Below are 17,738 nucleotides of genomic sequence, written 5' to 3'. Positions count from 1 at the left end.
CTAGTTAACCTAATTATCCTAGTCAAGCCTTTAAATGTCACTTTAAGCTGTATAGAAGTGTCTTGAAACATATCTAGTAAAATATTATGTACTGTCATCATGGCAAAGAGGAAATAAATCATTTATTAGAAATGAGTTATTAAAACTATTATGATTAAAAATGTGTTGAAAAAAATCTTCTCTCCATCAAACAGAAATTGGGGAAAAAATAAACAAGCGGTCTAATATTTCAGGGGGGCTAATAATTCCGACTTCAATTGTATATATATATATATATATATATATACTCACACAGGGCATGACTAACTTTTTTGATCACCAGCCACTGTGGCTAGTAGATTTCCAACATTGCTATTAGCATTGCTGCTAGACACACTTTTCCTGTTGGGAAAATATATTTTATATGCATAAATTTGACTTTGACATGCTAAAATGACTTGATTTAGATTTTGTGTTATGTCTACATGCCTTCTCGTTCATTTAAGTTGTTGTGTGTATCGTGTATTAGCTTGCTCAGTGTACATGAGCAATTGGGTTGTGTCGCAATGCAATAAGTTTTTATTTCACGACTTTTCAGGGCTCAAATTTGAGGATTTACCAAATTTATCTCTGACCACACCAAATAAGTATTTCTTAGCCACTATTTTTTTTATGTGAAAACAAGTAAAATATAGCTGTATAGGTGCACTTTATAATTCAACAATACTTTCCTTTAAAGAAAAAAAAAAACATTACATTTAAAAAAGAATTATTGTCATGTATCTAAAATATGCACAGTAGTCTGTCCAGGCTAAAAGTCCCAGATCACCAGTTAACTACACATAAACAGGGAGTAATCTTCCATTAAAGCTATGTTATTGTAAAAAATGATAATTAAACCACATTAACAAAAATAACTGTGAGTAAAAGAAAGCAGGTGAAACAAACCGTGTTGATAATGAAAGGATGATCACGCGAACAGGGTTAATATTGGCCTGTTAATAATCTGTTCAAAGACTAATTAAAATGAAAGCAATGACCACTGCTGTTTACAGAAGAATATGTGTATTTTTTAACTTGAGCTCTTAAAAGCAGCAGGACTGTGGGTGCACGATCATCGCTCTTTGTCCAGTTTATTACAAAGGGAACTGATCGAACCAGTTGCACTTCCTCTAGGCACGGTTGCTTCGCGCAAGTAAACAGGAGCACATGTGCTTATTGACGAACCCTGCTTTAAAGAAAACTACACTTTAAAAATGATTACTAATCAGCCAAAGTGGCTAGTGGAGGTGTCTGTCTAACCCGCCAGAGCTGAAATCTACCCACATTTGGCAGTTTGACAGGTGTTAATGTAAAGCCTTGTATATATATATATATATATATATATATATATATATATATATATATATATATATATATATATATATATATATATATATGAGCAATATCACACAAGTAGCAGTGCAATATGGCTGTAATTTCACTTTAGTTTAAGCAAACTGAACCCAAGAGCATATTTATTTCAAAAATCCTTACTGATCTCAAAATTAGCATAGCTATGGCTCTTTAAGTGAAGCACCAAACATTGATGTTGAAAAAATGCCAAGATCCAAAGCATGAGTGCTACTCTTTTGAAAGGTGGTAACCGAAAAACTAAATACACTTTTTTAAAAACTCTTCTTAATCTTCAAACTAATGATGATTAAACTCTAACAAGTCTTTCTCTTAAATTTAAACACCTAAGATTGCTTTTATTTTTAAAATATTATTTTCTTCATTCAGTACCATGGAAAGCATTCTGGGAACTACACATCCATTACAACAAATCAATTATTAAAATTTTAAATTAAAATATTGAAATATTACGAGTAAATGGGTATTAATATTTAACTCTTTTCACTCGTTAATTTATTACATGAAATAAATGTGTTAATATTAAATATTTAATTAGACAATTCTAGTCTAATTCTATTCTATCATTATTATAACATTATTATAACAATATTACAAGTTAAAAATTATGGGAGTAAATTTATTAGATTTTACCACACTAAAAAGTTATTTCTTTTAGTGCACATTGGTGGGTTTTTTTGGTGGGTATGAACCACCTTTTTAAGCTTATAGCACAACATCTCCACTGGACTCAGGTTAGGCTTTGACTAGGCCACTCCAAAAATATATTAAATATATAGGGCTGGGTAAGATAAGGATTTTTTTTTTGTATTATTTGTATTATTATTATTTTATTATTTTGGCAAGTTTGTAGACATTACTTGATTTTACTGTGTTAAGTGAACTTTAACGTGGATCTAGAAAATAAACTAAAGAACTTTTTTAAACTTTACTGAAGTTCATCAAGTAAGTTTTACTGAGGAACATTGCTCAGACATTTTAGTTAATGGAGAAATAATAAATATAGTTGATTATTTTAAATATTTAGGTATAATTATTGACTCTAATTTAAATTTTGAAAAACACATTAAGAAGGTTTCCAAAAGTGCTAGAGCAAGCCTGAGGATTTATAGAAACATTAGGCATCAGTTACCTATGGCTGCTGCTAAACTTTTCATGAATACATTTTCCCTCACTTAGGCTATCTTATTTTCCTTCAAGCTGGTCCCACACAAACATTACAACATTAAAACCATTGTATGTTATATATAAAAAAAACTGCAAAATTTTTAGCTAAAAAGCCAAGGAGCTATCATCATTGTAATTGTATTTTCAAAATTACTAAAACTTTCTTATTTTATGCTGATGTATGTTTAATATATAAAATATTTAATGAACTTGCACCACCACCCCTCAAACAATGTGTGATTGTCGGCAAGGACAATATATGAAAGACTAGGTCATCTTTTAGAGGTGATTGTTCAGTTAAACTTAGGAGATCTGCTTTTGGACAATAAGTTTTTTCGATTAAAGCAGCAGAAAGATTGAATAAAAGTATGTCAGAGTGAGTACCACTTTTAATAATTTTTTTAATTGTTCTTAAAATTTGGTTTAAACATAATCAAATATGCAGCCACTGATTTGATTTCATTTAATTGACAATGATGTATTTTATTGTACTGTAAGTGTACATTGTTTTATTTTTTTACTGTTAAATTTGTTACAACTTAATGCTCAGGCACTACAGATCAATGACTGTAAAAAATATGGACGACGCGACAGCCCTTTTTCCCATTGAACGCCTTGAGGGCAAAACGCCTGCTTGACGGGCACAAACTGTCGCAAATAACTGCTGAAATTGGAGCCTTGACATGCGCAGAAGGATTTTCTGATGGAGCCAGAGGAGGAGCCACGAAAATGAGCAGAGTCGAGCTTCCAATCAAACGCTTTATGTAAAATCAACTACGCCCCCCGAACTTCTCAGCATGAGTTTGCTGTCATATCAACACAAATGGATGTAATAACTTTAACAAATATGAGGGTTTTATATATTCAATCGCGCCAGCTCCAGGCCACAGCGCATAACCTACTCGCGGCGTCGCGGGCTGATTCCGGCTTGCATGCGGCAGCGCCTGCTCACTCGGCCGCCGCATCTGGCTCGATTGACTCGGGCTGGAATTGGGTAGTGAGTCCAGGCATCCGGAGTAGGTCCAGCAGAGGTAACGTTAGTCAGTCTGAGCTCTAAGAGATAAGTCTCCGGCAGGCGAGAATCTAGCCGGAACTGTGTTTTGCTATCTGGGTGGCTAGGCGTGTATCAGCAAACTAATAAAGCCCGAAAAAAGCCCTGAACTTAGCGAATAAACAGTGTTCCACCAGGATCATGTATGTCAGAAACTATAGTTCCCCTTCGGGGGGAACTTCAGCACTATAAGTGGATTTGATTGTAAAATCCACGCATTGGGAGGTTCGGTTCAGAAGCTACTCGTCTGAAAGAGTATTGAACGGGCCAATTAAGAATGAATTGGCAGCGCAAGCCTGCGCAGGTGAGCGGCATAAGCAATCAACTGAGTATATAAGCTCACCTGGCGCCAGCAGACGCTATCCTTTTCGCTTCAGAGACTTTCTGATCGAGTCGATGAGGGTTCCTCCTGCTGTGACCAGCGATTCTGAGCGAACGAGAGCATTCTCCCGGTCCAGAGTGTGTACACGCAGTGGCAGACGGTCGAGCTGGGTTTCTCCCTTGCCTGGCGTTCTTTGGGTCCGGTCCTCCAGAGCGGTGCGTATAAAGTTGCAAACTTCACAGAAAGAGCAACACAGTCGTGCAGCACGTCCTTATCAGGACGGCGCTCCGACTGTGCGTTTCTGGATGCGGTGGTTTCCTGTCCTCGGATGATGGGCGCGGGTACTGCGTTACATGTCTGGGGGTCCAGCATGTTAATGCGCTGCTCGCGGGCAGTTCATGTCGTCATTGCGATGCCATGACTGTTGCGCAAGATCGCGGTTAGCCTTTGCAAAAGGACGAACCACCCCAGTTGTCCCCTGCTCTGCAGCGGGCACTCGGGCAGATCTGAGGGTTTCAGCGAGAGATAATCCGTCGCCTACGGGCCCGCGGACCTCCCGCTCCTCTAAGCGCTCCATCCAAGCTTCGGGCGGGGTAAGCGATCCGTCTAACAGATGGTAGCCCTTACGCCCGATGACACCGGAGACCAGATGTCCACCGCGGCATCGGAGGGTGGGCTTTCATTGTCCGATGATGATCCAGACCCGCTCGCCCCCTTCGGGCTGGTGAGCGCTGTCACTACGGATCCTGAAACGGACATGTTAGCCGTGCTTTCCCGGGCTGCTTCGGCCGTGGGTTGGAGATGGTTTATCCCCCAGCTCCGCGGCCGGACCGACTAGAGGGGCGTTCCCTTCTTCCCGGAGGTGCACAGTAGGCTCACGCGGTCTTGTAAAGCACTTTTTTCTGCTCGGGCTGCGTGTTCCTCCACCCTAACCACTCTTGACGGTGAAACAGCCAGGGGGTATGTGGCGATTCCTCAGGTTGAGTGCGCGATGGCGGTAAATCCGCGCGGCGCCTCTTCTTGGCGGGGTCCGCCTCGTCTCCCATCCAAAGCCTGTAAGTTATCTACCTCCCTCGGAGCTAGAGCTTACATAGCTGCGGGCCAGGCTGCTTCCGCCTTGCATGCGATAGCCACCTACCAGCGCTACCAAGCGCAGGCGCTGGCCGAGCTGCACGAGGGTGGGTCCAACCCAGGCTTACGAGCTTCGCACCGCCGCCGACTTAGCTCTTCGGACTACTGAGTCCGCTGCGTGTGCGTTGGGGAGGACGATGTCCACATTAGTGGTCCAGGAGCGCCACCCCTGGCTGATATGCGCAAAGTCGACAAAGTCCGCTTTCTTTACTTCCCCATATCCCCAGCCAGGTTCGGCGACACTGTCTGTGAATTCACCCAGGAATTCAAGGCGGTGAGAGAGCAGTTGGTGGGTGATGTCTTATCGGCGGTCCGTAGCCCGCTCCGCCCGCCGTGCCATTCATACCTGCTCCTCGCCGAAGGCGCCCGCCTACGAGAGCTGCTCCGCCCCCGCACACGCCTCCGGCGAAGCGAGCGTGTCGGGCACCTCGGAAGCAGGCAGCCCCCCTGCCCAGAACGCCGCTAAGTCCGGCAACAGACCGCGAAGCGCCCCTGGGACAGGCCATCTGGAGAAGAGGGAACTTGCTCTTTCCCCGCTGGAGGGCGGGGCCCCATTTCCAACGGCACTTTTTACTGCCATGAAAACATTATGAAAGGGCACTTTTCACTTCCCCAGATGTGACAGCCCGAAATCTGCCAGTCTGGGACGCTATGCTTTCTAGCTTGCAGATTCGGTGCGTTTCGCCAGTGGCTCACGAGCGCTGGGAGGACGGTCTCCTTTCTCCCACCCCTCGAGCCTCCCCTCCGGAGCTCGGGTTTGGAGTGAGAGCAAATATCTCACCTCCAGCTTTTCCGTGGGACCCGCGAGCTTCCCGGATCAGCACACCCACTCCGCGCTGCCCCACTGCTGGTACGTCAGCGATTGTAGCGATGAGTCCATTAGCGAGAGCTCTGCCTGCCTGGTTAGCGCGGGCCAGCTCTTCGCGGTGGCTCATACGCACAATCAGACTCGGCTATGCGATTCAGTTCGCGAAATGGCCCCCCAAGTCACGGGTGTGTATTCACCAGGGTCAGCCCCCTGTCCGCCCCTGTCTTGCGAGAGGAGATTGCTGTCCTCCTGGCGAAGGATGCAATCGAGCCGCTCCCTCCAGCCGAGATGGAGAGCGGGTTTTACAGCCCATGCTTCATCGTGCCCAAAAAGAGCGGTGGGTCACGGCCAATCCTAGATCTGCGCGTTTTGAACCGCTGCCTGCACAAGCTGCCGTTCAGAATGCTCACGCAGAAGCGCATCCTCCGGTGCGTTCGTCCTCTGGGTTGGTCTGCAGCATTAGACCTGATGGACGCGTATTTCCATGTCTCCACTCTTCCTCGCCACCGACAGTTCTGCGGTTTGCGTTTGAAGGTCGAGCTTGGCAATACAAAGCCCTCCCCTTCGGGCTCTCTCTGTCTCCGCGGGTCCTCACCAAGCCCGCGGAGGGTGCCTCAGCGCCCCTTCGGCTCGCGGGCATCTGCATACTCAATTTCTTTACGACTGGCTGATTTTTGCCCTCTCTCGGAGCAGTTGATTATGCACAGAGACAAAGTGCTCTGGCACTTCCACCTGTGGGGGTTTCAGGTCAACCGAGAAAAGAGCAAACTCGCCCCCGTGCAGAGGATCTCTTCTCTCGGGCTGGAGCTGGACTCGGTCACCATGGCAGCGCGCCTCTCCGGAGAGCGCGCTCAGCTGATGCTGTACTGTCTGAGAGAGCTCGACACTGAATTCACTATTCACTGAATGGTGTGTCTCTCGCTGAGAAGACCCCCGTAATTTGCCAGATCAGCGTTGTGCTTTCTTTACGCCGAGAGAAGTTGGAGAGCAGGCTGTCGCCCTCCACACTCAAGGTTACGTGGCTGCCATCTCCGCTCTCATAACGCGGTGGCTGGCGGCACCGTGGGAACGCATAACCTCATCATCCGGTTCCTCAGGGGCGTTAAGCGAATTAATCCACCACGCCCCCTCTCATGCCCTCTTAGGATCTCGCCCTCGCTACACAAGCCGCGTCAGATCCCTTCGATCCTCGACTCAGTATCTTTCTGTCCCTGAAGACAGCTCTGCTGGTCGCGTTGATATCGATTAGAGGGTCGGGGACCCGGAGGCATTTTTCGGTCAGTGACTCGTGCCTGTAATTGGGCTGGCTTCTCTCACGTCCTGAGACCCCGCCCGCGATATGTGCCCAAGGTTCCTACCACTCCGTTTTAATACGAGGTAGTGAGCCTGCAAGCGCTGCCCTCGGAGGAGGCAGACCCAGCCCTTCTTATTGTCCAGTTCGCGTTTTGCGTATTATCCGGACCGCACTCAGAGTTTAGATCATCTGAGCAGCTCTTCGTCTGTTATAGCGGTCGGCAGCAGGGAAGTGCCGTACCGAAATAAGTTCCCACTAGATTGTGGATGCCTTTCTTTCACTATCAGAGCCGAGATGAGCCGCGTCCCCCGAGAGCGCGTGCGCACTCCACTCGGAGCTTCGCATCCTCTCGAGCGCGCGCACGCGGCGCCCCTCTAACAGACATCTGTAGAGCTGCGGGCTGGGTGACACCCAACACATTTGCAAGGTTTTACAATGGAGCCGGTTTCCTCAAGGGTATTAGGTAACCCTTGGTGATTGAGGAAACAATTCGGTAGGGTGTTGAAACACGCTTGCTGCGCCATTTTCCCTAACACGGAGATACGTGCGCCTTTTTATCTGTCAGTAAAGTTCCCCGTCAGGTGAGCCCTGCAGATTCCTCCGTGGCCCCCAGCACTGACTCAGCGGAGGAGTCACTTGCTGGCCCACTACGTTGTAGGTCTGCCCGCTGGTCAGCCCGCGTTTTGGGTAAAGGTGCCTGCTATGCTCGATCCCCACTAGGCGATCCCATATGCTTATTCCGCCACGGTTAAGTCCCCCCCCTCGGCGGACCCGTGTCTTCCCTCCCCGCTAACCACTCTTTTGCTATGTGTACTCCCCCTTTTTAGGGCTAGTCCATATGTAAATTCTGCCATCTATCCCCCCTTGGGTAACGGATGGCCTCCGCAGCGTCCTCCCTATCGGGATTGCACGCTTCCCAACGTACTGTCGTATTTCCTAGAATTATCTAGATGCTCACGACTTCCCAAAAAATATATCTAAATCCGTAAAACTTCTGTTGAAGTAGGATAAATTAGGGCCAGGGACACGTTGGAGGACCGCGCCCCCCATGATGTGGGTGCGTCACGCTTGCTTGACTATCTCCTCATCGGGGGTGTTGGTAAGGTGCAGTCATTATGGCGCTTTCAATGGGCTCCCAATGCGTGGATTTTACAATCAAATCCACTTATAGTGCTGAAGTTCCCCCCGAAGGGGAACGTTCGAGGTTACTAAAGTAACCCTTCGTTCCCCGAGGAGGGGAACGGAAGCACTATACTCCGTCGCCATAATGACTGTCCCTTAGCTGTTGAAAGTCTCTTCAGCTTAAAAAGGATAGCATCTGCTGGCGCCAGGTGAGCTTATATACTCAGTTGATTGCTTATGCCGCTCACCTGCGCAGGCTTGCGCTGCCAATTCATTCTTAATTGGCCCGTTCAATACTCTTTCAGACGAGTAGCTTCTGAACCGAACCTCCCAATGCGTGGATTTTACAATCAAATCCACTTATAGTGCTTCCGTTCCCCTCCTCGGGGAACGAAGGGTTACTTTAGTAACCTCGAACGTTTACTGCTGAACTCATTTTGTCATGGTAAAATAACACAGAAATCGAATAATAACATTTCAGTCTACTTCAGTCTTCTGCCGAAGCTCAGACGCCGCACTTTGAGAAACTGTCAATCACAGCTGTCAATCACGATGACACGCCCAGCATTAAATTACTGCTAAAAACAAACTGTTTACAAAAATGAAGATCTGCACCTATTTCAGCACAATAACCAGTGCCTTAATCGACCAGAACTATCTTTCGGGACATTTTATTGCAAGTGTAATATTTTTTTTTTATTTGGGCTCAAGTCTCCTTCATTAACACGGAGGAGGCGGGCTTTATGACTTGTACTGCAGCCAGCCCCCAGGGGGCGATCTAACGGCCGAGACCCTCACTCAAACGTAGGCTTGCGGCACACTTGCTACAGATGTACACTAACTTCATAGCTAACTCTGGCACAGCATGTCATGTTGTACATTGTCCCTGTACAGAATAAATAAATAAACAAATAAATTAATGAATAAATTAATAAAAAAATAAAAATAAAAAAAGGTTGGAGTTATGCAGTACCGCACTTTGGTCAGAAGATGGACAGATGCACATGTGCAGACGGTAGGTGCATTTACATGGCGACATTGGAATGAGATTCAAACTGGCGATTTTCCTTTTTTACGGACGCACAGGTGAGATCTTATGTTTTATGAATTTATAATATAAAGGTTAATCAAAGAAGGTTGTGTTTTGTGTATTATGTCATTTCATAAAGTTGTAATTTTCTTGTGGTGTTTAGATTATTGCTAACGTTTCACTCGGTTGTGGCATTTCATATACCTGTTGAACATTGATAACACTGAAATTCCATCACACAAAGATCTCAGATACATTAAATTGCAAAATTTAAGTAGGAGTTTGGAAGAGTTTCTCCATTTATTTGTTAAACCCAAACCAAGTGAACTTACAAATTGTGTTGGATGTTCTTATTTATTGGCAGATGTTAAATTTAAAGTTTTGGAAAGCCCAGATAAAATTGAACTTGAAACCAGAAGTTTACATACTATGTATAAATAGGCACATAACATAAAAAAAAGTCAGATATTAATGTGACTCAATTTTTTCTTATTTAGGCAAGTTAGGCTATCAATTTCGCTTCTGTTATGCTTAATAGCGGAATAATGACAAAGAGATTTTTTTTGAGAAATTGTTTTAACTTTTCTTGAAAGTCAAGTTTACATACAATAAGATTATTATGCCTCTGAAAAAGCTCAGATGATGATGTCAAGATTTTGGAAGTTTCTGATTGGCTAATTTACAACATTTTAGTTAATTGGAGGCACAACTGTAGTATTTAAGGAAAACCTCAAACACGCTGCTTCCTTGTGTGACAACATAAAATTTAAACAAGCCATAATCACCAAAAAAGCCAGATTACAATTTGCTTAATTACACTGGGAAAAAAAAGAATACTTTTTGGAGACATGTCCTGTGGTCTGATGGAACTAAGATTCAACTGTTTGGCCATAATGACCAGTGTTACATTTGGAGATCAAAGGGGAACGGTTACAAGCCATAGGAACACCATCCGAACTGTGAAGTATGGGGGCGGCAGCATCATGTTGTGGTGCTGTTTTGCTGCAGGAGGGACTGGTCCACTTCACAGCATATTGTGGAGGATAGTAGCATCTGTTTGCAAGTCCAATATGACCTAAGGATAGCTGATGTTGTGCTGCATCTTCTTTTATTTAAAGGTAACTTTATAGTTACTGATGCAGTGAAAATCTGTTTGCTAATTGTACACACATGAACACATTAGTGCATTGAATGACTTTATGTTTTTGTGAGCTAAACTAGGTTTTTGTCAAATGAGCATAGTATCAGATGATGGAATACGGTTATTTTCTATAAATTTAAACAGTCCTATAAAACTTCCGTATTTTTACAGAAAATTCACTGCCGGTATTTTTCCGTAAACTTAACAGATTTTTTTAAACAGTTTAAATAAATTAAAGCTAAATTAAAATTGTTGCGTTGATTGAACTAAACAACATTACATTACCTTTATGTAACTAACTTAAATTTACTTAAATGAATATTCTTTCTTTAAGGTAACTTAACTCGGTTACGTGGAACCTGTTGACATAAAAAAGTTAATTAAAGCCAACATATCATTTTTTGAGTGTAGATGGCATCATGAAGAAAAACATTATGTAGAAATAGTGAAGCAACATCTTAAGACATCAGCCAGGAAATTAAAACTTGGCCACAAATGGGTCTTGACCATGACTCTAAGCATACTGCTAAATTAGTTAACATGTGCTAAAAAAAAACTGTCTAATATCATGACTGTCATGGTCACCACTAGGTGGCACTGTAGTTCGCTAGCGAACTATAGTTGTGAACTACAGTGTTTCAAGAACTACATATCCCTACATTCCACATACACACACCCGGCTTCACTTACACTGATTACATACTCATACATACTCATAGCTGATTCCGTTACCCGTTTTGATTCTTGGACTATTTATACACCCTGCACCCGTTTGTTTGTCACTGAGTCGTTTGTCTTGTCTAGTTAGGTATGTTGTTCCTGAGCTGTGTTTGCGTATCTTGCCGTTGTTCCTGAGCTGTGTTTTCGTATCTTGCCCTAGTTCCTTGTTTTGTTTGTTTAATTGTTGTTTTGATACTTTGATCTTTGGATGTCCTGTTTTCTTCTGTTATCTGCACAATTTCTCATAAAATGCATTTGGATCCACCACCTTTTTGTTTCATCCGTCAGCATACCGTGACACCTAACGCATCCCAGGGACCACACTGCCAGCCATAGAGTATATCCAGAAGAAACACTGTCTGCGCCGAGCATGCAGTATTCTTAAAGGGCACCTATGGTGAAAAATCTACTTGTGTAAGTATAGTGTATAGACCGTCATATTGGGGTGATATAAACACACACAGTCCTTTTTTTTCAATTTAACAACATAAAAACTGGACTAATTGGATCGATTTTCAGAGAGACCACAACTTGACTTAGGAGTGCGGTCACCCCCGCCCACCAATATTAATTGAAAGGCGTGTCACCATATCCTTAGTTTGTTGTTTACCGTCCGCCATTTTCAGCTTGTGAGTCAAAGCGATATCACTAAAGGAACACCCTTGCTCTATTTTTAGATGTAAGGCTCATTGGGCTCAACACAAGATGAATATTCTCCACATTATCGCTCTAATCTTAATTATTGTTCGCACCTTTTGGTAGGTTTGCAAACATGTGTACTTTTCATTGCGTCTACCTTAAACTTCAGCCGTTTGCATTTTTTCGCGAACACAGAAGCTCCCTGTGATCTTAACTTGGTGCAGTTGGAAAAGTGCAAGCGCATTGCCTCATGTGCGCATCTCTCCAATGGAAAAAAAATAAGAAACTTGCCTGCAGGTCGCACACCAGAAGCGCCTCTCTGCGTGGCGCAGCAACGTGCATTTCGGAGTTCTGGCTGTGGGTTTCTGTCAGGGTGCACGCGGCGGCGCTTCGGGTGCTTGGGGCGCTGTGGTGTTTGCCCTCGTGGTGGCTTATGTTTGAAGTTCTGGAATGCATGGCGCTACGTGGCACGACGATTCAGGACACTTCATGCTTCATGTTCACCGCATCCGGTGCCTCAGTTAAAGTCTCAGTGTACAATCTTGGCACTTAAAACTAGCACTACTATTTGGCTGCAAAACTATACAAAGACAAAAATTATTTTGTATTCGCTACTTGGTCTGTGTCCGGGTCGTACATGTACGGCTAAATGCTGATCCTCTGATGTAGCTTAGCTTCTCTCTGTTTGCCTGTCTGTTGCAAACACAGAGCCTGGGAGCTCTTGGCTCCGCCCCCTTGTTACGTTGGGCGGGAAACCGAAACTAATTTTCATGTGAAGCAACAGGCCCCTAAAACAGCGAGCTGTGTACACACCCCCAACATGACACTTTTTAACAAATTATAATAAAAACATTTAAACTGTGTGTTGAACTGAACCTAAACTGGCACACTCAGAAGAACCATAATATTAATATTAAATCATAAAAAGTGGTAAACTATGTGCCCTTTAAATGCTACATTGTAACTGCAATTATTTTTTATGCCTTAAAAGAAACAAAAAAGACATAACAGAAATTCTGCCTGTCTAAGCACATTTTATTCATTTTACACCACAAAACTGTAATCACGGGGAGTGACATAAACAGTTGAAGTAGGACCCACGTGCAGGTTTATTAGAATCGTCAGGCAAGCAGTGGTCAATACAGGGGCAAACAGATGTTTGAGGGCAATCCAGAGTTGAAGTCAAAATAACAGGCAGATGGTCAGAGGCAGGCAGCAAACAGAATTAAACAAATAAGCAAAGACTGCAATAGACTGACACGTTTGATGTTTTTCTTTTTTTATGTTTGCAAGATCATTGTCATCCTTATCTGTAACATGATTTTGACACTAGCGGTGAATAAATATTTTAGGCATTTATATAGCACTATGTAGTAATGTAGACCCAAATTACTTTACAATCTTATCAGAGGTTTCACTTAATTTCGCTAAATTTGCACATTAACAGCACACACTATTAAATATTTGCTAAGGACTGTAGTGTTTTGTGCTGATTTGTTAGTAATATATATATTTTTTTACTTCTTTCTAGATTTAAGATCATCGTCCACTCACTCTACCACTTTGTTTTTCCTTGCCAGACTTCATTCAAGGTAAGTAATATTCTAATGCCACTTTACTTTTATTAATGTTAATATTAATTAACTGCATCAAACAAATTAACCTATTAGAATGATTTCTAAAGAGTCATCTGGCACTGGAGTAATGATGCTGACAAATCAGTTTGACCTCACATTAATAAATTATATGGTCACACTTTATTCTGATGGTCTGTTTGTTGAATTTAAGTAACACTGCATCAACATGCCAATTAATTCTCATAAGAATTTGCTCCTTCTGTTGAATCAGCAGATACTAAGCAGACAGTCTCAAATACTCAAATGGACCATCATAAAATAAAGTGTTGCCAAATACATTTTAAAATGTATTGAAATTGAAAATTATTATTTTAAACTGTAAAAATATTTAAGTGTTACTTTTTAACTGTAAATTAATGTAATCGATCAAATCGAAAATGCAGTCTTGATGTCCAATGAAAGAAAATAAAAAATACAAAAATTAATGTCCATAATGACCTAGTTACTGATGGGACAAAAATGATGACTGATGATTCTGTAATTTCAGGATAAGAAGCAAGCCTGCTTCAAAAGAAAAAGCGGAAGGGAGCCTCCAAGAAGTTTTTTTTAGGATCTGCTAATTGCGAGGGGGCAGACAAAAGAAACTGCATTTTCCTGCAGCTTAATATTAGAGGTTGCCACAGCGGAATGAACTGGATACTTTGGCATATGTTTTACACAGCGGATGCCCTTCCAGCTGCAACCCAGCACTGTGAAACACCCATACATTCAGACACTCCTACACTGTTCAAATTCACCTATAGCGCAGGTGTTTGGACTGTGGTGGAGACCCACATCAAACAACAGAGAACATTCAAACTCCACACAGTAATGCCAACTGTGTCACGAATCAAGACAAGGAGGATCCAAATGCGAGTGTTTTAATGAACAGAGGACACACGAAAGTTCAAACAAAAGAGAGCCACTGACCACAACGATGACATCAAACAGACAGCGGATGATACTGGGAGACAACAGTCAGGAACAAGGACAAACAAGGACAACAACGGACTAATAACCAGCACATACCACAGGAGGAATTTTATAGCCAGCCAAATGAGGTTCAGCTGGAGGATGATAAGTCAGCTGATGACATCAGCTGATCCTAGCACGCTGTCAACACAAAAGGTAAACAAACACACACCCTCACACATGACAACACACAAGGCATGATACATAACATACAGGAGGAACACACAGATCCATAAACCGTGACAGTACCCTCTCTCCTAAGAGCGCCTCTTGGCGCTCCCAGAAGAGTTTACCTGGCGATTGTAATCATCGATGAGAGAATGATCCAATATGTCCCTTGCAGGAACCCAACTCCTCTCCTCTGGACCGTAACCCTCCCAGTCCACCAAGTACTGGAATCCTCGTCCCCTCCGTCTCGAGTCCAGAATGCGCTTAACCGAATAAACCGTCTCCCCTTCTACGAGACGCGGCGGGGGGGGGAACCGGAGTGGGCGGATTAATGGCCGTATGAAAAACGGGCTTCAATTTAGAGACATGAAAAACGGGACGAATTCTCCTGTACGCTGGAGGAAGTTTGAGGCGGACTGCCACCGGACTAATGATCTTGGTGACAGAAAACGGGCCAATGAATTTAGGTGCAAGTTTGTTACATACGGTGCGGAGAGGAATATTTTTAGATGAAAGCCACACTTTTTGACCGACAACGTAACCGGAGGCTTAGACCGGTGGCGATCGGCTTTAGCCTTGGTGCGCAAACCTACTTGAAGGGGGGTCTGTCTGGCCCTATTCCAAGTACGTCGACACCTCTGGACAAAGGCGTGGGCAGAGGGAACCGCGACTTCGGATTCCAGACTGGGAAAAGCAGGTGGCTGGTACCCTAAACTACACTCAAATGGAGAGAGGCCCGTGGCAGACACTGGTAATGAGTTATGTGCGTACTCAACCCATGAGAGCTGCTGGCTCCAGGAGGATGGATTCTGAGAGACTAAACATCGTAACATGCGTTCAAGATCTTGGTTGGCTCTCTCCGTTTGACCGTTACTCTGAGGATGGAAACCAGAAGAAAGACTAACAGTCGCCCCCATTAAATGACAAAACTCTCTCCAAAATTTAGAGATGAACTGAGGCCCCCTGTCAGAAACCACATCCGTCGGGAGGCCATGAATACGAAAGACATGGTCAATGACAGCAGCCGCTGTCTCTCTGGCTGATGGTAATTTGGGCAGAGGAATAAAGTGAGTGGCTTTCGAAAACCGGTCCACTACGGTCAAAATCACCGTATTCCCGTTGGAGGGGGGAAGACCCGTAACGAAATCTAGCGCAATATGGGACCAGGGTCTCGATGGCACTGACAGCGGCTGAAGAAGTCCAGCGGGGGGACGATTGGAAGTCTTAGAAACAGCACAAACTGAGCAAGCCAACACAAAATTCCTTATGTCACGAGCCATAACTGGCCACCAGAATCGTTGTTTGATTAGATACAAGGTACGACTCACCCCTGGATGACAGGCCAACTTGGAAGAGTGACCCCAACGGATGACGTCAGACCGTAATTCCTCTGGCACAAATAAACGACTCGGTGGGCATCCAGGCGGAGGCGTTACCCCTTCTAAGGCCATGCGGACCCTCGACTCGATCTCCCAGGTGACAGCAGAGATAAAAAGTCTGCGTGGCACGATGGTCTCAGGAGATGATGCGCGCTCAGAGTGATCAAAAATTCGAGAAAGTGCATCAGGTTTAACATTCTTGGAACCTGGTCGGTACGAGATGGAAAAATCGAAACGTCCGAAAAATAAAGCCCACCGCGCCTGCCTAGAGTTCAATCTTTTGGCGGATTGGATGTACTCCAGATTTTTATGATCGGTCCAAACGATAAAGGGAACCCCCGAACCCTCTAGCCAATGACGCCACTCTTCCAATGCAAGCTTTACGGCCAACAGCTCTCGATTACCAATATCATAATTTTGTTCAGCATTGTTGAGACGATGAGAAAAATACGCGCAGGGATGCATCTTGCCGTCCGAGGAAGAGCGCTGGGACAGGATAGCACCGACCCCCACCTCTGATGCGTCAACCTCCACCACGAACTGCCGTGATGGATCAGGGGCAATAAGAATAGGTGCTGAAACAAAGCAGCTTTTCAGACGATCAAACGCAACTTGCGCTGCATTGGACCACCTGAACGAAGTCTTGAGGGAGGTTAAGGCAGTCAGAGGTGCGGCGAGCTGGCTGAAGTTGCGAATGAAACGCCGGTAAAAATTGGCAAAACCAAGAAACCTCTGCAGGGCCTTGCGGGAATCTGGGGTTGGCCAATCTACCACAGCCTGAACTTTCTCTGGATCCATGCGCATCCCCTCGACTGACACGATATGTCCCAGAAAAGGAACAGACTGTGCATGAAAAACGCATTTCTCCGCCTTGACATAAAGCCCATTCTCTAGCAGCCTCTGAAGCACTCGTCTGACGTGTTGAACGTGTTCCTGGAGAGAATGAGAAAATATCAGTATGTCATCCAGGTAAACATAAATAAACTGATCTAGCATATCTCTCAACACGTCATTCACGAGTGCTTGGAAGACTGCAGGGGCGTTGGACAGACCGAAAGGAAGAACACAATATTCAAAGTGCCCCCTGGGGGTATTAAAGGCAGTCTTCCATTCATCCCCTTCTCGAATGCGGACCAAATGGTAAGCATTGCGGAGGTCTAATTTTATGTAAAAGGATGCCCCCTGCAGACGTTCGAAGGCAGAAGACATCAGCGGCAAAGGATATGTATTATTTACCGTGATAGCGTTCAGCCCTCGGTAGTCTATACAAGGACGGAGGGAGCCATCTTTCTTTTTCACGAAAAAAAACCCCCGCCCCTGCTGGTGATGAAGAAGGGCGGATGATCTTGGCTGCTAGAGAATCAGAAATATATTTCTCCATGGCCTCCCTCTCTGGAACAGAGAGCGAATAAAGTTTGCCTTTAGGCGGAGACGTACCTGGCAATAACTCTATAGCACAGTCATAGGGACGATGTGGAGGCAGAGAAGCAGCTCGAGACTTACTGAACACTCTCTTCAGGTCGAGGTACTCCTTGGGCACGTTTGACAGATCCATGTGTTCTTCCTGAAAAACAGAACGAGACACAGAAGAACAGGCAGACAACAAACAACGTAGCATGACAGCTCTCACTCCAAGATATTACAGATTCCTGTCTCCAGTTAATATGTGGATTGTGTATTACCAGCCAAGGATGCCCAAGGACTACTGGAGTGACAGGAGCTTCTGTTAAAAAAAAATGAATAATTTCAGAGTGGTTACCAGAGGTGATCAGTCTTATTGGACCAG

General features: G+C 44.3%; 1 protein-coding gene across 1 annotated transcript in view; it reads right to left on the bottom strand.

Annotated features, from left to right (window-relative positions):
* Positions 1–17,738, bottom strand: part of LOC141385623 (uncharacterized) — a 355,697-nt gene that overhangs the window by 319,473 nt on the left and 18,486 nt on the right. The window lies entirely within an intron of this gene.

This window comes from Danio rerio, chromosome 5 (genome assembly GCF_049306965.1).
Source record: "Danio rerio strain Tuebingen ecotype United States chromosome 5, GRCz12tu, whole genome shotgun sequence".
Taxonomy (NCBI): domain Eukaryota; kingdom Metazoa; phylum Chordata; class Actinopteri; order Cypriniformes; family Danionidae; genus Danio; species Danio rerio.
Note: the sequence above shows the minus strand (reverse complement) of the source record. Positions and strands in the feature narration are given on the sequence as shown.